At 34.9% G+C, this 19,569-nt stretch overlaps 1 long non-coding RNA gene across 1 annotated transcript in view; it reads right to left on the bottom strand.

Annotated features, from left to right (window-relative positions):
- LOC138693743 (uncharacterized) overlaps window positions 1-5,410 on the bottom strand; it is a 42,265-nt gene extending 36,855 nt beyond the window's left edge. The window contains exon 1 of the long non-coding RNA XR_011330431.1: window positions 5,354-5,410. This is a non-coding gene — a long non-coding RNA (uncharacterized lncRNA). The remainder of the gene's footprint in view (window positions 1-5,353) is intronic.
- Window positions 5,411-19,569: the final 14,159 nt, after the last annotated feature.

Here is a 19,569-nt window from a genome sequence, read left to right as displayed (position 1 = left end):
AAATATTTGAGGAAATGATCATTTCTTACAAGGCCCATCACAGAGGCAATCATCACAAAAGAACACCCCGCCTCATTCAACATCGAGATACGTGTAATGGAGCTTGTGACTTCGAGAGCAGCAATCTGAAGAGTACCCATGTCCTGCTTACAGAGGTAAAATACAAATTATTTTGAATAATTTATTTTGTATCTGTTAATAATTTCAATATTGGTAACATTATTTATAACAACAAAACGTCTCTGGTAATATCGAAGGAAAAATATTAGGACCTTCAGATTTTGAAGGAGTTTCGCGGACACGAAGCTAGAGTGTTTTACACAAACCTTCCACTCTAGGATGAGATGTGCATTTTGGGACAAAGTGATCTTTATTTTTATTAGGCCTTATGCATTTTGGAACAAAGTGATCTTTATTATTATTATTATTATTATTATTATTATTATTATTATTATTATTATTATTATTATCAGACTACTGATGTAAACACTGCTGCAAATTCCTTGTCTCAAATTATAAACAATGTTATATCCCTTTGTGTCCCTGTCACCTTTGTTACAAATCGCACTATCCTAAATGGTTTTCAAACGATTTACGTCAGCTTATAAAGAAAAAAAAATAAAGCTAATACAAATTACAAAAAATATAAAACTGATCATCATTATCAATTTTTTTCTAATTATAGAAAACAAGTCAAAGCCATGATTAAATCTGATAAATTCAAATGGTTACAATCAATTGATGATAACCTAAAGCACGAACCAAATAAATTTTGGAAATATGTAGAAACTTTTCGAAAAACTAATAGTAATCCCACAGAACTAATATTTACCCGTCACTTTGGAAGGAAGCATCCATTATTCCAGTTTTCAAAAATGGTAATAAAAACAGTGTTACTAATTATAGACCCATTTCTATCCTAAACAATTTTTCTAAAATTTTTGAAAAAAAAAAATTCACAAACACATTTCATTTTATGTCAAAAATAAGATCAATTCGGCCCAACATGGATTTACAAGAGGGAAATCTACTACTACTAATTTAGTTTCCTATCTTAATCTCATAATGCCTATAGTTGAAAATCAAGGTCAAATTGACTCAATTTATTTTAATTTTAGCAAAGCATTTGATGTTGTTCCTCACAAAATTTTATTAAATAAATTAAGTAATTTTGGACTCTCCACTAACTACGTTAATTGGTTTGAAAATTATTTAACAGATAGGCAGTCTTGTGTTCGACTAGGTAATTCTCTCTCGGTTCCATTTAATAGTTTATGCGGTGTTCCTCAAGGGTCTACATTGGGACCTCTCTTATTTTTGTTATATATAAATGATATAAGTAAAAGAATAAGTTCTAGCTGCCTTTTATTTGCGGATGATCTCAAAATCTTTCGCAAAATTAATAGTTTGGTCGATTGTCAAATTCTTCAAAATGACATTAATTCAATATCACAATGGTCTGTTGAAAATGGAATGAAAATTAATCAATCCAAAACTGTTGTTATTTCCTTTTCACGGAAAACTATCTCCCAAAAATTTAACTATTCTCTCAGTAATGTCGTAATTACTAAGAAAGATTGTATTAGAGATCTTGGTGTCCTACTTGATTCAAAATTATATTTCCATGATCATGTGCAATATATTTATACCCATTCGTTAAGAATGCTTGGTCTAATTAGGTCTATAACTTATTCTTTTTCCACTCCTATGTGTTTATTAATTTTATACTATACGTTGGTTAGATCCAAGCTTGAATATGCATCTGTTGTATGGAACTCCATTACTTCCACTGACTCGGCTAAATTGGAGAATATTCAAAGAAAATTTATTTCCTTGTGTTCTTATAGATTTTTACCGAATTCCGATTATAACTATGAGATTAAATGCAATTATTTCAATTGCAGTAGTTTGTTCACCAGACGTCAGGATCTTGATTATTTATTTTTTTGCAAAGTCATTAAGGGTGATATTGATTGTGAATCTTTCATAAGCAATATCAGTCTTCGTATTCCTGCTAAGGGTTTAAGATTTCATAAATTGTTTTATAATAGGAATCCTAAATCTCTCTCTCCGGTCTGCAGATGCATTAAATATGCTAATTTGCATGGATTCAACTTGGATCCATTTAATGTGTAGTATATCTTTTTGAGTTTTTAACTCACTGATCTAATTTTATAATTATTTGTCCATTTTATTTCTTGCATTTGGTCAATTGATTAATGTAGACTATTCCATTATTTCAATTTTCTCATTGTACTAATTTATAATTTTATAATTATTATTTGATCAATGATTTATGTAGACCATTATATTGTTTCTATTTCATCTCATTGCTATTTTCTATCATTCATGCTCATCATCATTTGTTGTTTTGTTCTGTTTTGTATCGTGCTAAACTGTAATTGGCCTTGTGCTGTTGTTTTGCACGTTAATATTCTAAATAAATAAATAAATAAATAAATTATTATTATTATTATTATCCCCTGTGCATGTATTTTGCGTCAAAAGTAATCTTTATTATTATTATTATTATTATTATTATTATTATTATTATTATTATTATTATTATTATTGTTATTAGTCCCTATACATTTTGGAAAAGAATTGGCCAAAAGTGATCTTTTTTATTATTATGCCCTGTGCATTTTGGGACAAAAGTTATCTTTATTATTATTATTATTATTATTATTATTATTATTATTATTATTATTATTAGCCCCTGTGCATTTTGTGTCAAAAATGATCTTTATTATTATTATTATTATTATTATTATTATTATTATTATTATTATTATTATTATTATCCCCTGTGCATGTATTTTTGCGTCAAAAGTAATCTTTATTATTATTATTATTATTATTATTATTATTATTATTATTATTATTATTAGCCCCTGTGCATTTAGGGAGAACATTGGACAAAAGTGATCTTTATTATTATTATGACCTGTGCATATTATTATTATTATTATTATTATTATTATTATTATTATTATTATTATTTATTTATTTATTTATTTTTTAATTATTATTATTAGGCCGTACTCCACTTCATTATAGAAAAAGTTAAAATAGGAAAGAGAAAATGTTTAACGTTATGTTATCATTTTAATGTCTGTCAATCCTATGATTTTGAAATTCTGAATGTTAATTCAAAATTTTCATACACAGATAATATGCACAAACACACATACAAACACGTTTCACTAAGAAAACAGCTTTACTTGTAATATTTTATCTAAAAGTAATTCCTCCGTAAATAAGAAGCACGTTTTTTCCCTGTAACTTATGACATTACTTTACATAAATGTCAATAAAACTACAATTTTCAATAATAAGGATGCAAACTTAAATGCAACTTCATTTACATAACCTGTTCTTCCATACTGCCTTAAATGTTCATTAATTTCTCGTTACTATCCATGGAATTTGGTTTCAAACTTTGAAATTGTTCTCCTGAAAAATTTAGTAAAGTGGACAAATCACGTTCTTTTCCTGTGCTCTTCATTTGCTAAGCCAAATTAAACATTATTGGAGAAACTGGCCATAGGGTTTTGCCCAGAGGCAGAACTCCTTCGTAACACACCGTGTGCGTATCTACAGCCTTACAGACAGCTAAATGGGAGGTGTACGAAGTAGTTTTAGGAACACTGTGGTAATCTCTTACAGGAAAAACGATGCAGATGAATTCCTAGTGCCCATCCAAGACAATCTTCAATACTAGACCTTAATGCAGGTATCGATAGGGGCTAAAATGGCGCCGGTACGGTGGCGGTCGAAGCATGTTTACCACGCGGTTTTCTTATGATGTTTTCTGGTGTTAATTGCGTCGTGAAATGGGTCGTTCGTGTTGTGTACCGGATTGTAATTCTAATAGTGCATCTGTCTCATATTTCAACGTTTAAGTTCCCGAAAAGTGCAACCTCATGCGACAAAGGTTTAGGTGCATAATCGCGACAGTTTCCAAGTTAAGGAAATTACAGTTTGTTATTGTTCAGTCAACTATCCGAAGACAGGTCTGAACCTCACAAATGATACAAACTGGGCAGCACTTATGAGGAAACTAAGCCAGGAGATAATAGGGTAAGGTGACCAGTTTCTATCCTCCTAAAATCACAGTGTTACACATAAAATATTTTGAATCCTGATTAGTTATTAGGGAATATATTTTTCTTATCGTAAATCGTGATGCATTTCGTATTCCTCGGGAAATTTGGAATCTAACTAATGATGACTAAACAACCATATTTCCTAACGAACCTTCATGCCGTACTGTCAGTCATTCTAGCACCCAGAAAGAATACAGATCAACGGAAAGGGAGACAGATGGAGAGAGAAGAATTTTGCAGGGAATGGCGTAAGAGGGACATCATGAGCACTTTTGATCAGCTTCAATACCGTGGTCAGGAAAGAAGTGTGGTTTCTTTTATGACTGTTGTTTGAGGCGGCTCTGTTGTTTTCTTGAATATGAAAGATGACAGTGAAGAAGAAATGAATAGTTATACAAAGAAGTTGAACTTGGGAAATATTTCAAGCCAATTATCGAAAAAAGTTAAAGGGGATTATGAAGAATAACACATAAGTCTAAAAATTGCAACACATAAATAACTTAAATTCAGCGGGAATTAGGTCAGAGACCATAGGTTGTGTACATCCACCTATTAAAAACATAAAACATAAGCTGATTTATTATTATTATTATTATTATTATTATTATTATTATTATTATTATTACTACCGGTAGTAATATCGGTGGTACAGTAGTAATAATATAGTAATGTAAAAAATAATAGCAGCAGCAGCAGTAATTGTATTATTAGTAGACCTAATATTTGCTGATCCTGTTTAATTCAGTTATTGATTTTGGATGTGTTATCTGTTTGTATGCGCAGAAACTATTAGTGAATGTTTGCATTTACTGAGAAACTTATATGGAGTTCAGGGTATGATTCTGAACTTGCTGAAAGCTATTTTCAGTTTGCACTGCCAAGTTCATAACTTCTTGGCAATGTGTTCCTACTCGTACCGCACTTACCTTGCTGTCTGCCTTTGAAATTGAACCCGACATTGCTCATGAATTAACGCTGAACGTTTATTTAAGACACAGCTTAATAATTGAACTTAATAGATACGAAAAATATAACGATATTGACATAAGGATATGACGGAATCGTCTAATAGGCTATATATATATATATATATATATATATATATATATATATATATATATATATATATATATTATATATATATGTTGGACCACAGCGGCGGCCACTCTTATTTGTGCAGTATGGTCCGAGTGGTGCAGACAGGCTCGTGCACTCTAATCTGTGTACACTGAAGAGTTACTCACCTTGATGCTGGACCAGCTGCTGGAGAGGCTGGCCTCGCTCTCAGACAACAGCTCCTATAAAAAGAAAATAAACTATTAATAGTTTACGCTTGAAAGATATGGCTATACTAATATTCCAATGACTTTTACTATTCTTCATAGCATATATTAAGCTTTAGTGTTCTTTTTAGTATAACTGAGTTGCGTTACACTCAATATAGTCCCTTACTCGAGTGATGTATTCTGGTAAATAGCTGGCTGGAAGGATATTAATAATTTCAAATCCCCAACATGTCCAAGACAAAAAATTTCTGACACAGACAATCTAGATATTATAATAACTAGCCTGTACACTTGTATATAGGACAGAGGGGGAAGGGAGCCATATGCCCTCTGGCTGCCAGTGGAGTTACCAGGTACCGAGCAGTTATTGTTACCATAACGACATCTATACTAATAGGCCTAATAAATCTGTAAAAGAAATTTTTTCTGGTAATTTTTTCTTTTCCAAAGATAATTGGTGATAACATCTGCAATTAACCATCCTGAAACCGAAAATGGCTTGTTTGAAATTTATGTTTGTATATCTGTCTGTCTGCCTGGATGTTTGTTACCTTTCCACGCGATAATGGCTGAACCGATTTATATGGTAAGTGGAATATAACTTAAGTTCGATGTAAGTTAGATTTTAGGCTATATGACATTCAAAATACTTTATTTAAAAGGGCGTTATAAGGGGACCTGAATTAAATAAATCGAAATATCTCCCTTATTATTGATTTTCATGCAAAATTTTGCATGATAAAGGTTTCTTTAAAAATGATTTCCGATAAGTTTTATTCTGTGTAATAGTTTGATAGGACTGGTATTTAACGACATACATTAGTTTTAATATAACACTGCTTTGTATGTCATTGCCGTTTCAGATTATACGAGTAAAAAAGATAAAGCTAATGGCTGCATTTAATTAAAGCGGCCATGGACAACAATCGGATTAATATTCATTTAATAACTCTTTTTATTCAAATAATATTTAGGCTATATGTGATTATAATATAGGCTCTACTAAATATTATTATAAAGAGAGTGTGTTTGTATGCTTGTATGAGACAATCTTATGAAATTATGTAATGGATTTGAATAATTCTTTCATCATTGGAAAGTATAGTTCCTTCAGATGGACATACGTAGACTTTACGTCACTACAGAAGCTCCAGAATGAATCGAGGATTGGGCACAAATGCAGGATAAGGTACGATTAAAACAGACTCTTACGCGCAGAAAACTTGACAGCCTGTTGAAACTAACGGTGAATGAGCGATATGTAGTTAAATTAAATGATATTAGAAGGTAATAAAATGTTACGTCTGCTTTGCGGTGCGTGTATTTATGAACCAATGATAGTCAGGGATGGAATTGTACACGCGACACATACATATTAAACAGGCTATTAATTATTCAGTAAGATAACGGTACATATTTTTATTGCTTAATTATTTATTTGAGTAGCGTACGGTAATGTATACTGTATTTAAACTTTATTTGGTCCATGTAAAATATTACTTTTTACTAGATTTCATTTTTTTTGTCTATGGAATATAATCGTATTTTTACGAATGTTGTGGTAAAAGGCAAGTAGACCAAATTCATCTGCACCAAAAATAAAAAGAATTTGAGTAAAAATTAGTGTTTGCATCTTAGAGCTCACTGGAGCTGTTAATTTTCCAAATTATCCGAGTCGTTTTACAAACTGCTGTGAAATGGCGTTCTTTTCTCATTATGTAGGCCTACTCACATTTGTTTCCTGTGGTTCTTAAAGTGGTACTTATGTACCATGTTCACTTCAATGTGTTTTTATTTACGTAAACAAACATGCGCAATGAGGCCAACAAAATTTACCTTCGTACACAATCCACTCCATATTCTTACCGGCTTGGAATGGATTGTTAAGGAATGTATTCAAAACTTTTAGAAACATGTTAAACGAATTATTCTTGCACCAAAAAAGATGCTCCCTGGGCCAAATAGTCGTATTTTAATTATGTAATTACTTCATAGTTCCATCAGGTATTGTATGACGTTAAAAGTGAGATATTTATTGTTAATTGTTCTTTCTCATAAAATTAGGCCATAACAAGGAGAGTACATAAGATCTCGCGCGCAAAGGGATGGAGTTGAAGGTTCCGGGTGCCTGCACACCAGAAATCGTGCTGGAGATGTTCTTGTGCTAACATTACTCAACATGAAGTATAGTGCGCTGTGCAGAACGCTTGCCTATTACCCTTCTCAGTGGTCGCATCGTCTCTGCAGTCTGTTATAATTCTGAGGTTATTTTCATTGATTTAATTGCGTTGTGGTGTGAGAGCATATCGAAGTTTCATCTCATTTTGTTATGCAGGTTGGACATCAATAAATCTTGCGTCTCGTTCAGTAGAGGCAAATAGGCTAGGAACGGCATACTCGTATACTAGAGAGCATTCGCCTACAAAATGTAGATGACGCGCGACCGGCACGAAGGCCATGCAATACGCGGCAAACCGTCTCGCATACGCTCGGCAGTTTTATTATTACTGAACTTACCTGGAATATAAGAGGTGTTGGAAATGATGACCTTCTGCTGCAACACATCTCTGATATCTTTTAAGGATTTAAGGATTTTAATGGCTTCATATGCTGTGATTTTAGAGACTCCAATTTATTGCGCGAGATGACGGAAATATTTTTAAGAGGTGTGATCCAATCTTTCTCATATTTCATCCAGTTTTTCCTCAGTAAGTACACCAGTGATGTTTTGCCGCTCTTATTCAATATTGACCCAGTATCTTTAAATGTTTAACGAGGTTGCGTATAGTGATGACACGTGGAGCAGTAACATTACAAAATCTTCTTGCAAATCGTCTTATTACCTTTCCGATAAGTTTCTAACATAGAAATCATTTGCTTTAATGTAAATTTTAAATTTCTGTGGTGCTATGTGAACGAGCTAATCTAAACACTTCACTAACACAATCAGAAGAACAACACGCAATCTAATGTCAACACAGCCACTCTAACAGACTTACTGAAATGGACTGTTGAGCCTCCCGGTCGAGCTGTACGCTATATAGATTATTGTGCCCTGCTCTACCGAGCATCACGCTCCCTGCTAGTGGACGTGATGTTTCGTTCATATGATGGATAAATAGGAGTTGGATATTAATAATTTTGGATAGTGTGTTGTGACAAAGTATTTTGCACGTTAGCATTAGGCAGGCAGGCCTGTGCTGTTTGAAAATATGATTAAGGATGTGTTGATGAAAGAAAAATTCTCTCCGGCACCGGGACTCGAACTCGGGTTTTCAGCTCTACGTGCTGACGCTTTATTCACTAAGCTACACCAGATCCCAATTCTGATACCGAATTGAATCCTCTCAGTTTAATTTCCACCTCTCAGTTTCCCTTAGGTGGCCTACCCTCGTGTACTGTGTCACAGAATATGTGACAGTGGCACAATGTCCAACACACTATGTACAGAGGTGCACTCAATACGAGTGACTAAGTGGCTGTGATCCGAAGGAATGAGCGCCGTCTTGAATCAGTAATTACTTAGGTATGTCATATTATTATTATGATGTACCGAAGTACATGTGATATTTCCGTGCAGGAATTCTGCGATACCCTGTGATGAAGGATGGATAGAACAGAGAACAATTCTCTCCGGCACCGGGAAAACTGAGAGGTAGAACTTAAACTGAGAGGGATTCAATCCGGTATCGGAATTGGAATCCGATGTAGCTTAGTGGATAAAGCGTCACCACGTAGAGTTGCAAACAGGGGTTCGAGTCCCGGTGCCGGAGATAATATTTTTCCTTCTTCATGTAGTAGCGCAGAATACCTGCATGAAAATATCATATGTGCAGTGGTGGCAAAAAAACCGGACCGACCCTTGTAGCTGATCTCAGAGCCTTGTTCACTCCAGAGCGTCGGTGCATATTCCTTGGACCCGTGCAGTTGAACAACAGCCACGCAGCTGGTTACTGTTTTCGCCTTCCTTGAATAGCACAAGTGTTTAGGGCGCGCCGCTATCGTGTAGACGGTTGCAGGTTCGATTCCCGTGGTAGGCAATTTTTTTTAAGTATACGACAGTAATATTTATTGTCACAGCTCAGGACTTAATTTCACTTTAGTAAAACAGAATGTGGCTTAATATTTGGCCTAAAAATGAAGATTTATTTGGAAGATGCATATATATATATATATATATATATATATATATATATATATATATATATATATATAATATATTTAAAAAAAATACAAAAAATAATGAAATAAAATTGGCTACTGAACTACTAATATTTTGTCCAATAGCCTTCTGCTTCTCTGACAACTTCTGCTCGCCTATGCATGGAATCGACGAGCCTCCGAAAATAGTCCAGATCCTGGGCGATGTCCTCCCAGGCGTCAAGAACATGTTCCCAGAGCTCGTCACGATTCCCAGGTGGTCTGTCTGCAATCAGTTTGCGCGTCCTTCCTTTTAGTCGGCCCACGCATTTTCGATAACGTTCATATCAGGTGAAAGGGGAGGCAGAGCAATCTCTTCGATCTCTGGCCTCTCCGACAACTATCTCTGAACGCCCATCGATTTGTGTACTGCGTAATTATCCTGCAGGAGCAATAATGGTCCATCTGGATAACGTTCACGGGCGGAAGGGTAAAACACGTGCTGCGAAATATGAATAAACTGGTCCGTGCGCAGAGTCCCATCTATCCGCTGTAGCATTCCTGCTCTGTCTACAGACATCCACCCCAGAACTTGACGCTAATGCGCCCCTGCTTTGGGTTTGGAGCCACATAAGCACGACTGTGCCGTCGGCCAGTGTCGCGATAGACACGAACAGGTCCTGCATAACTAGTCGAGATCTTCCCCAGTCGACCCCATCCAGACTGCTAGCATATGCCAGGCGGTCTACGGCTTGCTCCTCTGAACTAGACAGCGTAGTCGAGAGTTAATACGCATGTCAATACGTATGTTAGCATACCATTACGATCTAAATATCGATTATGCTCATTTTAATGATATTCAAATAGGTAAAACAGGTAAAATGAAATGCAAAATGGGGTAAAGGATGAAACGGATTATGTTGTGCTGCTGGAAACGTTATTTCTGAACCCAAAATCCCACACAACCATTACAAAAATTACACTAGTACATCCGAGCTATTCCATATGAAATCGATCAGTAAAAAATCTCGCATTTTTTATACTCTAATTTTTTTCCCTATTTATAGAAAGTGCTAAATATAGTACTATCGAAAGTCAAACGGTTTTCTTACTGTTCAGCGACAAATTTAGCGTATTTTAGAAAAACAAGCCTCTTTCAGCGCTCAGAACTCTGGAACCATTTACTGCAGAACATTGAACTAGAGCTCATTTTGAAGCTGACATTTGGTAGGTTATGATAAGAAGTAATTCTTATTTTTATTATATACAGAGAGACAGATAATCTGATTTTATTTACTTTTAGGCTTTTTGCCCATTTGCAAAAATGTAAAAAAAAAAATATTCAGAAGAAACCTTACATTATTAAGAGGGATTCGGCATTCTTTGCTTAGTGGTACGACAATAAGCTTCGAGGGTATTAAATAAATTATTTTCACAAGCCTGGACTTGAACGGCGCAGTACCGCACGCACTGGCCGAGTAATGAAGATAAGTGAGCGTTGGGAGGATGAGTCATGCCACTCTCTGAGACAACGGTGTGACATGTTTAGTCTCCAGTACGCGAGCAAAAGTAGCCAAGTTGCGTGTGCATTTTACAAGTGCAAGTGTTGTGACCCAGTATTTTCAAGTTTGTATTTATTAATATCAGTGTTCGTTAAGGCAATTTGTGAAACCATTACGGTAAGATAAAGTATTTCAAAACAATATCAATCAAATTATTCAGTTAAATGCGCGTCTTTCGTGAGCGCTTCCGTAATATAAACATTTTCTACATTGTAACAAAATTTATTTCACAGGTTGCTTAAAATGGAGGACAAATCTTACTCAGGTGACCGCTAATTCAGTCCCCTTCAACTTACGCGTCACAAAAGGGTTAATGTTAAAGGGCTTCGGAAAGTACCCTGTTTGATTGCAGAAAATTTTGGCTTACCTGAAAAGTACCAAAACATAGGCTAATTCGATTATGTACATATTGCAGATCGAAAGTAAATAAATCACATTCTTTAGATAACTCAGTTCAATCAAGAGAAGTCCTAGAAGAAAATGTTCAGCCAGCTTGTAGTGTTCAAAGTGTTCAAGTAGAGAGTAGTGGTAATAACAGCAACAGTAGTAATGAAGAATCGGGTAAGAGCGAAACGGAATGTGTTGACAAACAACCCTCACTACTTTAAACGAAACACTCACTGTGAATGGCGTGAGTCCGGTGAAAAAGAAGAAAAGGCTAAGGAGCTGGTGCCCAGATTCGAACGCGCACGCACAGTACAAGGGACTCTGTCGACACATGCCTGCATTTCTGTCTCCAAGTCAAAACTTGTGACAAAAACATATTCTTCTGCAGACGGGGGCGTGGAAGTCCTTTGCAAGAAATAGCAACATTTGGTGAGTAAATGTTTGGATGCAGTCTTCTTTCTTTCGTCATTTTACTCCTGTGTTTATGAAAACCTGTGATAAAACTAGCCCAGCTATGCGCTGCTAGACACTTCACGTGTTTGTCTCCTGACCTTGCTTCCCTCGGCTAGCTCCCGCCTCACAGTCGGCTGGTTAGCTCACGCGCGTACTATTTATTTTCTTTATTTGATATTTTCAATACCTTCTTATCAACGTTGCACCAGTAAAAAATATGTGTTTATTTGTACTTTCAATGCGGAATCTAACCATATATTTTAAAAATATTTTTTCGTCGGCAAAGGCGTCTTAATGAAGAAAAACCTAAATTTCTCCATTTCCATAAAAAAAAGTAAGAAAAAACTGTTTACATGTCGATATAAACTTTAACTTCTCAGCATCAAAATAAACCATGATTTTGATCATTGAGTGAAAGGGTTTCGGAGCCGCAACAGTTTAAATTTGCTAGTTTTATGAAAATACGATAAATTTAAATATTTTTAATTTAAACACTATGAAGTTCTGATGCCTCAAACTTTGCACAAAGCGTTGTATCACAGTTGTCAACGGACAGAAAAAGTTTCATTGTATTTAAATATTGCAAGGTCAATTTTCTCTATATTTCGGTCGATTTGAGATGGAATAGCCCATCCGTTATCAACACACGTTTTAAATAATATAAGGCATTGCAACACCTTGGTAACAAAGCCCTTTTCCAGTTGAGAGAACAATCCTCTGCTCTTACAAATATATTGTTTCAGACGCTGATAGGTCGTAATACCAAGCTTAAAAATAGAATTAATTGAACAACTCCAGAGTGTGTTGCATGGCAATAACAGTTTCAATCATACTTCTAAACACAACTTTGAAATTACTTCAGGAGCAAACGACGTATAACTTATAATAATAATAATAATAATAATAATAATAATAATAATAATAATAATAATAAGCTAATCAGGCCTATTCATTAATAATAACAGAGCTGTATTTGGAAATGTAGCAGAGTTAAGTCAATGATATTTATTTATAACGACGTGCAGCGAAGCGCACGGGTATGGCTAATATTGAAATAAAATGATAATTATATGTGGAAGAGAAACTTTTAATTGGATCCAATTAGTAACATTATTCTACATTTTCCTTTTCAGCATTCCAATATAAATCATATAAACGTATTATTTTCGTTTCCAACAGTTACAATCCAAAATTTGTAGCATACCGCCTATAATTAGTCTATGTGACATATTTATATTACTAAATTAATTAAATACAACTTTCTTAAATACATTAACATATATTCTTGCATACATGGAGCTGCAGATTTTTATTGCAACTTATTCCTATCAAATTAACGAAAAGATAATGCACCAATACACAAGTTGTCAGACATTGTATACGTTTATATTATGAAAGTCCACCGGAAAAATCCTCGAAGAATGGGAGTGGGACGAGTTTTACGAGTAACAATCTTTTTTGAAACAATAAAAATTAATCGCATACATAATTGACCATTCACCTCGGAAAAGGCGTAAACTATGTCATGCAAAAGTTTTAACATACTGTATAACACGCACCACTTTCTCCAGAATGATGGATGATGATGATGATGATGATGATGACAATGATGATTTGAAGTACGTGACGTTGTTGAACATGATGATAATTATGAAATTGTTTTGAAGGTGGAAAAGTGAACATGGTTTACGAATTTACAAAGCGCGTATATCTTAAACATGATAACATTAAGATACATGGATCATAATACATTTTGTGCTCACTAAGAGAAAGCTGAAAATAGGAAACACTCAAGAATGCTGGGTTTGCAGTCAAAGATCTGCCCTTGAGCAGAACACTATGAAAAATTAAATCTTAGGCATATAGCAATTACCATAAACTGGGGTGACTTTGATAGGCTTTTTTTTTTCTTTAATGTGATGCAGTTTAAAAGAAAATTGTGTTATAAAATGATAAAAAAAAAATTCCAACACAGCGAAGTGATTGTCTAGATCACAGGTCTCCAAAAAGCTCTCGATGCTACCTGCCGAACACAGTGTGCTGTAAGGCTAGGGAAGGGGGAGAGACTCGTACCTCAACAGAAGGGAGCTATCAGTGGGGGATCACGCCAACGGTCTGTTTAAGTTTACAAATAATATCAAAAGAATAAGAAATATCATACGTTTGTGTATTATTTTGGTATACTAGGAAGCTGGAGCCCCTTCTGTTGCTATTGACACAAGCCATTGCAAATTCAACCTCTTCTGTTCTATGGTGCCTTTCAGTGTCTGAAAAGATCTTCTCCAGTTGTGTTTTGTAATTACATGTAGAAGACATTCAGACAGTAAAATGTTCATTAACTCCTCGGATGAAATTGGCTAGGTGAGCTTTGTCATTTCTATCTGTGCTTTCGTCCAATGCAAGTGAGTAAGCTACAAACTGTTAATTGTGGTTTCGACTTCAGATTCAATTACATCTGCAATCTTGAAATTCCTTCTCTGATCTGTAGCCGTAATTGGAAACATTTTAATTTTCTTCAACTTTGACTTTTTTATTTTAGTAACGTCCTGTATGCACTATTTTACAAATCCTGCTTCTGTAAAGGGCTTTATTGATTTCCAATATTCCAAGCTAGAACACAGCTAGCAAGAAGCTTTTTCTGTTTAAGACTGAGGACACGTGTGTGATTTGTGTTTGTATTTTCTTGTTTTATATGTATCAACATATTTGTGGGCCTACGCATTTCACCCAAAATGAAACGAAAAACATATGTTTGTCATGCGGAGCTGAGTATAAACGTATTGTAATATATTGATTATTATGTATAACCAACAGTCGTACAGATAGCCCCAAAATAAATTATTTTCACATGTCCAACATGCCTGTAATTGTATGGTATTCTTTGTGAAGAGTCGAGTATTGCCGGCGCATGTTGAATTTTAACACACCCTTAAGAATTTTCGAACAAATTAAGCATTTCACATTCTCCCCACTAACTCAAAAAAAAAAAAAAAATTCTCTTCCTATTCATCCTTCAATGTACTACGTCCATGATTAGAAGTCATTGTGAAAAGGTGGAACACGCCGACCAACACAATGATAATGGCAGTCCGCCACTGCTCTTCGTTTACGCATAAACATTGAGTACAGTACAGGTGGGGATGGGTGAGGCGGAGAGCGCTCATTACGTACTGGTTTCGGTTCCGTTCAGGGGCTTACTCGCGAGTACGCTTTTGGAGACGTCTGGTCTAGATTCTCTATAACCTGTTGAAATTTCAATAAAATGTAAGAAAATCTTAGAAAAAATAATTTATGGTAAATCAAATTCACCCCACTTTGATAGCCACTTAATAGCCAATGTGTCAGTCCCGCCCCACAGTACAGGCCATTCTCACACTGTAGCATGTTAGATCTGTGGGGTGACTTCGTATGTGAATATAAACAAGTTTATATAAACAGAATTTGTTTTATGGAGAATTAGCACTCTGAACCTTAACAATAACATAAATTTTAATACTTCTATGCTGCCAAGTCTCAGATTGAAGTTTAGTTTTCTCTCACATCAATTTTATTTTCAAATTGCCTTTAAATCTATCACCACTTTGTTCGGCTTTTGGTTCTGCAAAATGAACCACATACCACATGGTGGTTGAAGATTTGCTGTGGTTCGTCACTTTTTCCAGGTACTTTATTCCTATCCTGTAGAGTTAACTTCTTTCCAGAATCATCATTTAAGTTACTCTCACCGTAGTTAAAAATATGTGTTGAAGGCACATTTTCAAGTGTTTGCGTCAGTTTGGCGAAATATTCCCTGATAGAATCTTCGGAAACATTTGCCCTAGCATGCGAAATAATCTGTGAAACTCTTTGAGCAATCAGGGCTTGTGGCGTTTGATGAAGCCTCGGGTTCGGTCAGTGCCTGGTGCATTGCTACTGAATTTTGATATATTTACTCGCTTTTTATCTAGATAAGATTTTGTGAACGTCTGCACATCAACCACCGGCAAAGAGAAACCCAATCGCCACACTTGACAATTTCATTGTCCTGACTAGACACACTTTTCTTCTGTCTCAGACAGTACTGAGTGGCCTCCTGGCTTACGAATATGCCTGCCATGAAGTTTGTTACGGAGTGTGCCATGTACTATTTTGTATCTTTTAGATGCTTGTTTGATAGATTATTTATGTTCGCTTATTTTTAATAGCATCCTCCAGATCATCACTACTGTAACTACGAGAACCTGGCTTCGGTGCAGATGTATATGACATAATTCACTTTGCTAACTTAACAGACTAATTGCATCGTAACGAGCAGAACCAAACATGAGACATCCAATTCTGTCACCCAAGAAACAAACACAACATGAAAATTAATTACCTGCAGTTGTATCAAAGCCACCCCAGCAATGGAATCAAAGTCACCCCACATGAAATAAAAATCAATAAATGGTCCAATTTCTTTCAAAACATGAAGTGAAAATGGTCAGAAAGAAGTGTTAAAAAGTAATTAGCTTTTAAAGTATTATTATTAATATAAGAAGCTCGAGTTCAAAAAGTTTCTATCCTGTTGTTTTAAACAATAGTGCACATTTCACAATAACAATGGATTTGTAATACATCAATACACTGCAACAAAGTACATCATTTAAAACTAGTAGAATCAGTGATCCTAACCTCAACACACTTCGAAACTACACCAGAGCCTCTGAATGTATCGAAGTTACCTCGAGTTCGAAGCCGACGGTACCGCACATGACATAGAAAAGTGACACAACTAAAAACACGATAATATTGAGCTAATATTGTTGAAGGATGCAGAAGATTATGAAGCACAATGGAGAAAACGACACATTTATATTTCCAACTTACCGATAGAGAACACTATTGCGTCACTTTTCTGTTTGACATGATTTGCACGCCGCGACTATGGGAAAGTGCCGTCTGAGTTCGCAGAGACTGATCCTGTGCCGAATAAATGACACTTTTTAGATTGTGACGTTATTTTCTGTGGAAATGAGCAGCCTTTTGCGTTCGTAGTAATCATAAGTAAAAAGCGACCTTTTGATTGCTAAGATTAAATATAGCTAATCTCCTTCTGTTCTTAGTATTATTTTTGTTATAACTAGGCTTCGTATTTCAGCTACCTATAAACTGGAAAGACGTTGCCTAATTCGAAGTATATATGACGTCACAGCGTAGGTACAGGCACGTTCGTATACAAAATGGTTACGCATCCTCTGCCCTCTTCCTCTAGAAAGTCAAAATCGGGACGCAATCATAGTGAGCAATCTTATCGAACACTTCTTTAAATAACTACATCTTTGTGGCTGATTCAAGGTTCATTGTAGAGGTAAAATGCCTTAAGTGAGATGTTCAAGCGTGGAATATTGCAGGGCATAGTTGAGGATATTTGAACTAATATTTTCACTGTCAATACGTAGATAACATTATATATAAATTGTGTAAAATGAACGTCAAAGTGACAAAAATAGTGCACTGAAAGACAATGCTATACAGAACACAGAAAGTGCGTTGAACGTAATCAAAAGGACCAATACCATCACATCTCAAAGTTATGAAGATAATAACTCGACGTTCAGTGTAGGCTCCCATGATGTTCAATGCCAAAATCCAATTAATAAATTAAATAATCTACATTTTAGAGAATTTCTAGAGAAATACATAGAAAATTAGTGGGTTTTCAGTGACGAGCGACATGCAGTATCCTTGTAAAACACGAAAAAATATCAGAAAATATAAATATCTTGTACTATATCATGCACCAATAACGTCATGTGCCATTGAAAGAATTTCTTACAATATAAAATCATTTCAAGTTCCGTAATTTACGAATGCACATTATTATTCACTGCAAAGATCATGACGAAAATGAACATCACTGCTGACGCGTGTATGTATGTATGTATGTATGTATGTATGTATGTATGTATGTATGTATGTATGTATGTATGTATGTATGTATGCATGCATTAACACTACAATTGGGTATACACCCAGTGGCAGTGATATATAATATACAATAATTACAATTACATGAAATAAAATAAAATAAACGTAAATCTGTAAATAGTAGATGCAATAAACCTAGGACTATAATTAATAACTATTCTATAATAATGCCTACGATAAGCAAAAGTAAATCTAACTTATAAGTGCTTCTATTTCACCCAACTATTACCAATGTAAATAATTACATATCACCATAATTAATTACATACGAACTTAATTACATATCATCTTAATTAATTACATATCACCTTAATTTATTTACATATATCATCTTAATTAATTATATATCAACTTAATTATTTTACATATCAACTTAATAATTACATATCAACTCAGTTAATTATATATCAATTCAATTAAGTACATGACACAGCTTAAATAATTACACTGCACCTCCAATTACATTTTCAGTCTAATCTTCTCAACCTTTCCTTAAATGTATTGATTTTAAGAGCACCACCCTGAAAGATTTCCGCAGGTAAGCTGTTCCAGTCTACTATTATGCGGTTAACAAAGGAAAATTTTGCCACGTCCGTTCTTTGTTTTCTACATATAAACTTCCTAATATGATCAGCCCTTCCTAAGTATGATGGTGTTGCTAATCTAGCATTGATATCGGTCCATGCTTTGTGTCCTATTTGTGCCTTGAACAATGCGGCGAGTCTGGTTTTTCGTCGCCTTGACTTGAGAAGTTCCCACCCTAAGTCTTTTACTATCTCCTCACCATGTCCCTTCCCATTTTGATATATTTTGCTGCCTTGCGTTGGACCTTTTCTATTGAATCGATTTGGTTTTGTCTGTACGGATCCCAACCTACTGCTCCCTATTCCATAATTGGGCGAACAAGGGTTTTGCACGCTAATTCTTTTGACTTTCGGTTAGATTTCTTCAGAATACGCGTAGAGAAATGTAGTGCTTTCCAGGCTTTCCTTGTGGTATTAGTGACTTGTTCCTCCCAACCCAGTTTGTTACTTAAATATATATCTAGGTATTTACAAGTGTTCATTGTGGCACCGATGTACCATTCAGCTGATACCCGCTGTGTTTACTAGCATAGCTTCAGAATGTCTGGAGTTGACTGTACTCACGAACACGCAGCGACGACCTGTTTGTTTACATCCTTATCCGTTGCATTACCTGTGTTCGGCGCACTCTATACCTGATGTGTCTTTAACTTCAGTCATTAGGTAGCTGGAATACGAGGCTTAGTTATAACATTCTTCTTTAATCAAACGACGTCACAAATGTACATTTTTAATTGTCACGTTTTGGGTTTAATACTATAAATTATTCCGTAATGAAGTTAGGCTCAAAGCGTAAGTAAATTTTCAGGGCTTTTTTAAGTTGTGTAATTTCCTCGTTAGTGTTAAAGAGCAAATTTTCAGTTGACACTTTTATTGAAGGAGGTTATACAGGGTGATTCACGATGAAAGGTAAAACATTTAGCATACGATATCTTAGGCAAGTTTGAGTAAAAAAGGGGCCTTTAGATAAATTCTATTTTCTTTTACAGTAAACACGAAAGGCCCCATCATAAATTTTTGTCAAATAGTTTGGTAAATATAGCATCTCTAGCGATAAGTAAAATCGCACTACTTGTCGAACTGCAGTTATTTACATCTG

The sequence above is a fragment of the Periplaneta americana genome, unplaced genomic scaffold (genome assembly GCF_040183065.1).
Source record: "Periplaneta americana isolate PAMFEO1 unplaced genomic scaffold, P.americana_PAMFEO1_priV1 scaffold_20, whole genome shotgun sequence".
NCBI classification, from domain to species: Eukaryota; Metazoa; Arthropoda; class Insecta; order Blattodea; family Blattidae; genus Periplaneta; species Periplaneta americana.
Note: the sequence above shows the minus strand (reverse complement) of the source record. Positions and strands in the feature narration are given on the sequence as shown.